The sequence below is a fragment of the Strongylocentrotus purpuratus genome, unplaced genomic scaffold, assembly GCF_000002235.5.
Source record: "Strongylocentrotus purpuratus isolate Spur 01 unplaced genomic scaffold, Spur_5.0 spur5_scaffold_10, whole genome shotgun sequence".
In the NCBI taxonomy this organism is placed as follows: Eukaryota; Metazoa; Echinodermata; class Echinoidea; order Camarodonta; family Strongylocentrotidae; genus Strongylocentrotus; species Strongylocentrotus purpuratus.
In genome coordinates, this window is record NW_022145595.1 from 16,890,223 (window position 1) to 16,899,068 (window position 8,846).

An 8,846-nucleotide genomic window follows, 5' to 3' on the forward strand; every position below is an offset into this window, starting at 1 on the left:
CCGTGTTCCACTTTTAAAACCCAAATGGCATTCTTCGAGAACATATACAACAGAAATGACCCCCTCAGATAACCGTGTTTCTAGACCACTGACACAAACTTTAGACCCACCAATGTCAAAAGGTGCCTGAAAATAATCCCTTTACTGTTACGTATCAATATATAAGACATTAAACAAAAGAGATAAATGAGTACCTACAACCTAAGAGTGTAATGACTTATTTTTGTTTGACGTTGATTTGAAAAAGTGCCCTTTTACGGGCCCGACCATGAAGAGTTAGGGTAACACGAAACATAAGAAGTAATAATTATATCAAAATAATTAGTAAAGTCCAACAGGGCACATGTATAAATCTTTTGATTGGTTTTCAAGGAATTAGGGGTCAATTAATATCTTGGACTGATGATATTAAGAAAGTGTCTGGACAAGGAATGAAAGGTGCAATACAAATGACAGGTGAAAGATTTGCATGGCGTGCTCTCGTGAAGGCCACAGCAGCGCTTTACAGCGCCACCTGAAGTTGATGATGATGAATTTAAATTATTTTGCCCTGCATTTATCATATTGATCAAGTGAACTTTTACTTTCATTAATGGCTTAACGAATCAAGTGCGTGCTCCAGCTAGTTATACGGGTTTGTTGAACTCGTACACGACCGGAATTCGAGCGAATCAACTAGAAATTGTGTAAGAAAACTTTGTCCTGGAATTCAATCATTCCTTTTCCCAAAAGAGATGACGATCAACATAGCCGTGGGGCAGAGTTTGGAGAAGAAAAGACAAACAGAAAAAGAAGAAAAAGATAGACGCTTCATAATTTTGAGGATGGATCTAATGTTACAGTCTATCGACAAACTTCGGAGAACTCATGCGTGGGTTTTCGCCGCTAGAGAGCGCTGTTGATTGACACGCCAATGAAGAACATGGAGTTACCAAAGCAGTTAGTCATGCTTAGCAAATATTTATAGAGGACAAAAGTCGAGACAGGACCAAATACATGTAGCTCAAATATCGACTGAAAACATTCGCGAAATGTGCTTATGTTACAGTTGTGTAGTAACAAACCAAATTTTTAAATACTAATGTTGATTTCATAGAAAACAAAAATGGGCACATAGGTGGTACTGCCGAGAGCTAAAAGAGCTAAAAGGATAACATGACATTTCTGACGATTTCCGCTAGATATGAATTAAAAATAATTTTCCTTTGATTTATTGTGTAGTTCTTTTATGACGTATTAGACGTGATGGCGCCTAGGTAGTCTGCAGGAACAGATCCTAATTTGCCAATTTACACAAGTGCTAAAGTCAAGACTTGAGCAGAGCCTAGCCTTTTCAGCCTCTGGTTTTGTCCAGATCGCGTCTTTTTAAAACCTAGACAAGCCATCGTAGGTGCTTGTGTTATACCAATTGAAGTGATAATGACAATACGCTTTATTTAGTCAGACTACATATTCATGAATATTCATGACATAGCGTACTTTAAATAGGCCATTTTCGTAACGTACCCAAATTTAATGCATAAGTCTTTGTGAAGTGCCTCAATACAAATTATTTCATTCACCTGATGAAAATAATAGTATTTCAACAGACAGAATCCGAACTGCATACATAAGTTGTTGCCAGGTTGAACAAACATTATAGCTTGACCTACCTAGGAACACTTAATATATGCAGTTACATTCTGACTATTGAAATACTGTTATTCCTAACAGGTGAACGAAATAATTTGTATTGAGGCACTTCACAAACACTTATGCATTTCATTTGGTTACATTACGAAAATTGCCTATTAGGGGTTAGGGAAGGGTTTAGTTAGAGTTTTAGTTTGGTTTAAGGTCAGGATTAGGCCTATGATTAGGTTTAGGGTTAAACCAAAATTAATTAAGTCTAATTGGTTGTGACCTCTTTCCAAGCCGATTTCATTAATTGATAGGATGGTCTGTCTAGATTTGAAAAAGACACGTCCGGATCAGCTAAGTACGTAGCCTATGCATTATGCTGTCAGCATAGTCTCACATTGCAGGCACTGTTTCGCACAACGACTGACAAAGGGTTCGTGCCTGCAAACAATCACGGGGAGGGGGGGGGGGGCAAATTTTCACCTATTCCCTTTTGAATAATGAAATATTGTTTCAAATTCTCTGTCACCGTTTTAAATTGTTCCTCGCCCCTAGCAGATTTGGGTTATCCTAGAAGATGTATGGACTAATGTCTTTTCAAAGGGCTGAGATTCGAATTCGAGAGTCAGGTGAATTACCACTATACCATGGTACCTCAACAAATTGAGATAATAATAACCCGTTTCACAAAGCCTTTTTTCAATGAAAAATTACACAATTCAGTGATAAATCTGCTTATAACCAATCAGAAGTAAGGTTTTCACTAGCTTGTAACAAAAAACTGTCATTTTTCACTGATGATAAGTTTTGTGAAATGAGGCCCAGGCCTCGTCTACCGAAATAGCATGCATATATTTGGTAAATTATTGTTATATTTAACAAGCTCAAGCTTAGGTAAATAACGGGTTTTATTTAAGGGATCCGGTAACTTTGTCTCAGATTTTGAAAAACCAATTCCTCGATTTAGCTCATGCTGCTATGATAATTATTAACCTTTAGGTCAGTCAGGAACCCCATGACTTTTAAAAGCCGATCGCCTGTCTGATTATCAAGATATTTATGATTGGAATTACAAATTTTGAAAACCGTTCGCCTGACGGTTTTCATAACACTACAGTCTATTGGGGATTTTAATTCTTTGAGGCACGTCTTGATCATTTTGAAGCGCAATTTTTTAGGGCTTTAATAATACACCATATCACCGACACTGATAACACGTAGGGCCGTGCATCTCAGATTTAACATTGTTAAACGATGCCTTTAAGATAATGACTTTCCTGCCATCGGCTAATACATAAGTCACATGGAATTATGTCAACATTAAAATAATTCATTGTTGCATAATTCCTTAAATTTAAATGTACATCACGTTCAAGCGATGATAAATGAATTTGTATTATGTATTTGTATGGCAATGTATAGGTAAACTGGGTTCATCATGTTTGATCAAATACACTGTATAAATAAGTTTGATATTTTAAAAAGATGAACTTTATAATATAGGGCAAATTATGTCAGAAAATATTCATTGGTTAACCAAACTAAACAAAATGAAACAAAAGCGAAAGGTATGCTGATAATAGTAAATATAATGAAAAGGAACATTTCAAATGAACGTTCCCTTATTGATTTTTGCAATTATAAGTTACAGGGGGCTCCAATCTACAAGCCTATCTTTTCAGCAGTCCCCTCCATGACCAACCTGTTTTATATGCCTGTTTTACACTGTGGACCAATTACAAATATACTGTTAAGTTTCAGACCTCATTGATATATTATATTGTTCCTTCTCATGCTTATTTCCTTTCTAACGCGCATTTCTTTTTCCTTTCTCTTTCCTTATCTTCTTCTCAACCCCACATGCAGCTCATCTTTTAGTATTATTTTCTGTTCCCTCGATCTCTCACTTCTTTTTGTCATTGTCTACTCTTTGTATTATGACCGTGTTCTTCTATCTTTGTCGTGTAAAGTATTGTCTTGTCCCTTTCTCGTCTCTGTTGGCATTCCCCTTTTCTTTCCCCTATTTTATAGTTCCTTTTGTAGTTACATATTAGTTAATTTAATTACTCATTATTCCTAAGTTTCATTTGAGGTGTTCACACTTGTACAAGCATTGCTTTTTAGCGGACCCCTCTGTTTCCAACATGTATTTCTTAAATTTGTTTTAAATGCTTATAATTGATTGTAATGTTTTGTTGGAAACATGAATAAATTTGAATTTGAATTTGAATTTTAATTGGTTTTATACTATGCACAATGCAATCCCATGTATTTTATTTTATTTTGTTGGAAATGGAAATACACGAAATTAAATGAATGGGAACGTGATGGGGTTAAATGTCCTTTAGTTATTTGTTCCCCTCCAGGTGATGGTGTAGCTACAAAGGCATAGCTAATATCTCAGTCAAAGTTGTGGTAGGGTTGATGGTCACGCTGACAACCAGACTCCAAAGTGACCGATTTTTTGACATCGCCACTACTAAAATGATGTAAGATAGGCATGTGCCTCAAATCGAACGAAGGAAAGGAAAGGACGAGAGAGAGAGAGAGAGAGAGAGAGAGCGAGGGGGAAGAGAGAGAGAGAGAGAGAGGTCGACGGAGGGAGGGAAGGAAAGGTAGACAGAGAGAGAGAGAGAGAGAGAGACATACAGAGAGAGGGGGCGGTAGTGATAGACACATTGGGGACAAAAGGAAAAGCTCAACGTAGAAAACGTTCAAAAGTTCAAATGGCATAACAGAAAAAAACAATACTTATTTACATCTAAAGTCAACTGGATATTATTTACACCTACGCATCTCAAATTATGGCAAGCATGAAATAAACAAGGTCATAATGCCAATCATACACATAGACACAGTGGGTGACTATTTGATCAGTTAGTAAATTAGGTAAATCATTTTATGAATTGAATGTAACTTGTATTTCTCGATACATTGTATCGGAGTACAAATACAACACTGACACCGGAAAACAGTAATTCTGATGTTTGTTCAGTCCACTTGTCAAAGCTCCAGCTGCGTTTAAATTAATTGTAAATAAATATGTAAACACATTGTAGGTAAGACCAAACATAAATCAGGTGCACTATCACAATCCTAGGACATAACTTGGAACAGATGTCGATATATAGTTTCATTTTACTTTTCATATTTCAGTTTTTCAGCACACGTATCACTAACAGAATAGTTAGCGTTTTTGTATTTTGCAGCACTTTGTCATGATTTATGATTACAAGTTAATTTCTATAGCAGTTGCAGCACTTTTAACATTAGCAGAACAGAGATGATATTGTGTTTTTTTCTTTTTGAACGCAGCATATATTATATATGAAACTAGCAGGACCCGCGGAAATCCGCGGGATTCTAGAGGGGGGCGGGGGTGTAAATAGATATATAGAGACCATGGGCGTAAATCCTTACGTAATACCTATTGTTCAGGGGGGATGATCTATTCATTCATCCCCCTGAACAATAGGTATTACGTAAGGATTGACGCCCATGAGAGAGACTCTCTAAATTAAAACCACCAAGAACTTTATTTGCCATTTATTAAAAAAAAAAAACGATCCAACTCTACCGGTAGTTATGAGCCTCTTTCACACTGGAACTGCGTAAAGTTGCGTAGTGTGGCGTACCGACTACGCAGAAATTAGGCTGCGTATTAATGGAAAAATGTTGCTTCACTGTAGTCCCTGCGTAGGTTATGCATAGGGTAATGTACAGATTTGCTTATGGTTGCTTACGGTTGCTTACTGTGTGGAAAGCTTTTACTGCTTTGTCGATCTGACGTAGGGTAGCGTACTGTTGCGTAGGCATGGTGTACAGTAGCGTAGTGTTGCATGAAAAGGCGTACTTTCTGCGTCAAGTTTCATCGCCGAAAGTACGCGGAAAAAATTAAACATGTTGAATTGTTTGCGTCCATCAGCATGTAGTAACGTAGGCCAGCGTAGTTGGTACACAACACTACGCAAATTTACGTATGGACCCCACGCCAATTAGTGACCTGCCAGTGTCACAAATAAAGTATTAAAAATATACTCATCTGACCCTACTTAAATGCCTAAAACCCGTGAGCTTTCGGGGGTTTATGGCCCCTTGAAACCTGTGGACCCACGCCTATAAACACTCAACTCGCTACGATCTTACCCTAATTAAATGCCTAAAACCCGTGAGCTTTCGGGGGTTTATGGCCCCTTGAAACCTATGGACCCTACGCCTATAAACACTCAACTCGCTGCGATCTAACTGATCCCCCCACACTTTGAAAAACGTTTCTTGAAGTCTGCATGTAACATGTAAGAATGGTGCATGGTGATGCAGATTTTTTCAGCACTCCCCCCCCCCCCCCCAAAAAAAAAAACAAGGATTTTACTCATTACGCAACTGTTTTGCAATGCATGAAGTCACATACTTCTGTCTGGTTGATATTGAACTATTAATATGTAAATGTACAATTCATAACCTTGTTTAAGTTTTCTTGTAATTTACTGTAGATATGGCACTTCGGCCCGCACGCTGTTTTGTTGACGGGTACTTCGATGGATGGATAGACGTATGTGTAATTGTATAGTTGTACGAATATTGGCCTGCTTGGCCCCCATACTCTTCGACTCTACCTCACTCAGCCAAAGTCCCGGCACGGTTGACACAGCGCAACAGCACTGTGTGTACTGTATGTATGTGTGTGTAGACTGAAGGCAGCTTGCGACTGAACTGTCAGTCCCAAGCGCGTACACAGGGAGGGGGGGGGGGGGGGGGTTAACCCCCCTTTGGTATTTTTATGTGTGTAAACCCCCCATAACCCCCCTAAACCCCCCCCCTTTCGATTTTTTTTTAATTATTAAAAAAAAAAGCAATTATCCCCATGGCTGACCTAAAAGAGGTGACCTAACCCCCCCCCTAACGGAGCAAAATGTCAAATTTCAAATTTCGAGACCAAAAAAAAAAAAGAAGTGTCCTCTTACCCCCCCCCCCCCCCCCATATGGAAACGTTTGCTGGTATTTGTCTCATAAAAGAATTTGACCACAAACTGACTCCCACACGGTGTTGAGTGCTCAGGGGTCACATGCCACTGGCTTCATCGGGCAGGTAGTTCCATTATGTGAATGGGTAAATTAACTATTACAAAATGAGGGGACACATCACATTGTACAATAGGGACACACATTGTTTTTATTGTGCAGAACATACTCTTTTATTGACTTACTTATTGTATTAAACTATAAAACCAAAATGCATTTTGTATTCTAACAATTGGAGTACAAAGAATAATAACATGTGAATGAAATGCATTAAACATCACAAACACCTGGGGAGGAAGCATTCATAAATTTGAATACATATAGTTGATAAATGACTCCGATGAAACTATAAAACCAAAATGAAATTTGCGTTCTGGCAATTGGAGTACAAAGAATGATAGCAGGTGAATAAAATGCTTCAACAGCAACACAAACACCTGGGAAGCTAGGAAGCATCCATAAATTTGAATAATTTAGTTGATAAACGACTCCGCATGTGAACGTTTGTTGGAGCAGAAAGCAGTGGATTCTTAACAACACGAACCCATTTAACAGAATGTCGGAACGTAAATTAAATTTGGCGCGGTTGGAAATGCATCTTTCTACCCTGCGACTTTAATAGTACGATCCAGTAAATTAAAACAGTAAAATGGCTCTTATTTCAAAATTACTCATTAAATAAAACCCCAAACTTCAGTGATATCAGAAAAAATATATTACATCTTACTTATAATTAAAAAAGATGTATAAACATTGTGAAAGTGTTGCATTTTACGATAAAAGACACCGATTTAGCGAAGATGACCTCATTGGTGCGCTTGCATCAGGGAATTCAAGGTCAAAAGGTCAATTCAGACGCTGATAAGTTATTGGCCGGGCCTTTTTGTTTCCTTTATTCCGACATAATTATACAATCAATCAAAACAAGTTTAAAACCAGAAGACCACATTGAAACGAGTGAGAGCTTGCGAGAGCGGCCAAAGTGTGATTGAAACTCGCTATTTGTTATTCTTCAACTCAAAAATAGACGACATTGTGCTGGATAAATGTATTTTTTTCCGACGAAAGTACAGAAAATTTGCATGTGGTCTTTTTATATTATACTTTATGAAATGTTACCCGAGTGACTTCCGGGCGCCCCAATGCTGGAAAGAAACGCACATTTTAGAAAACTTCACTTTTTCATGGAAAAATGCTTATTTGTTCTATGCACGCAAGTCAGATTGAGCAGATGATACAACGTTTCCATATGCCCCCCTCCCCCCTCCCCCCGCTTATTCAGCGGCTGGCTGAGTCGTTGCGAAATTTTCGGCCCGATTTATAAATGTTAAAACCCCCATGTAGGCAATAACATGAGCAGTAGCTACATCCACTTAAAGATAGGCTTTTGTAGAAATAGCTAGTATACCATTACAAATTACAATCAAACAAAGACATATTTAAAACTGAATCAAAATAGAGAAGATATATTTAGTAAAAAGCCGAACTTTCCCCGAGATTATAAAAGTAAATTGTGATAGATAAAAGATAATTATGCATTGATGCGTTTAAAGGTACTATGTCCCTTTTGCAGCAAACCTCAAATGCTGTAGAACTTTGCAGGAATTATGAATATGTCATGTTTGTCCTATCTGTGAAATTTAAATGTTAGCAGTGTCCTCATATTCAAATTATGCAAGGAAACCCGTTTACTTGCTAGACTTCACTGTCAGACACTATTGAGTGACTGGCTTTTTTTCTTCTTTGGTAATAACATACATGAAAAGAGTTGTAAAGGGTACATGAGCATTTGTCTACATCAATAACCCACTTCTTTTGATGGCCAAGATTAAACTGATTGAATCTTTGCGCAGCATAAAACGTATGTCCTTTCGGTACAATAATTGTCTGAAAATCAAGACTATTACTTTTGGGCTCTATAGCACTAAAGTCGATTTGACAACTAATCGTCGTTATTTTCCCACTTGAAGACATTTTCAAGCCCCACCTTTTTTAAGGAAGTTCTAAATTAGTATCATCTTTCAAATGCAGTTGGAATTTAACTTTTTCATTTTTTTTGCCTACAAATGGGACATAGTACCTTTAAACTAAATTTCATTTAGTTGCACTCAAACCGTCCATGTTAAACCCATTGTCCACTGATAAAGCTGATAAAAATGATTATAGATAGGCTTGACTTAAACATACTCACGTAATGAGTCTCT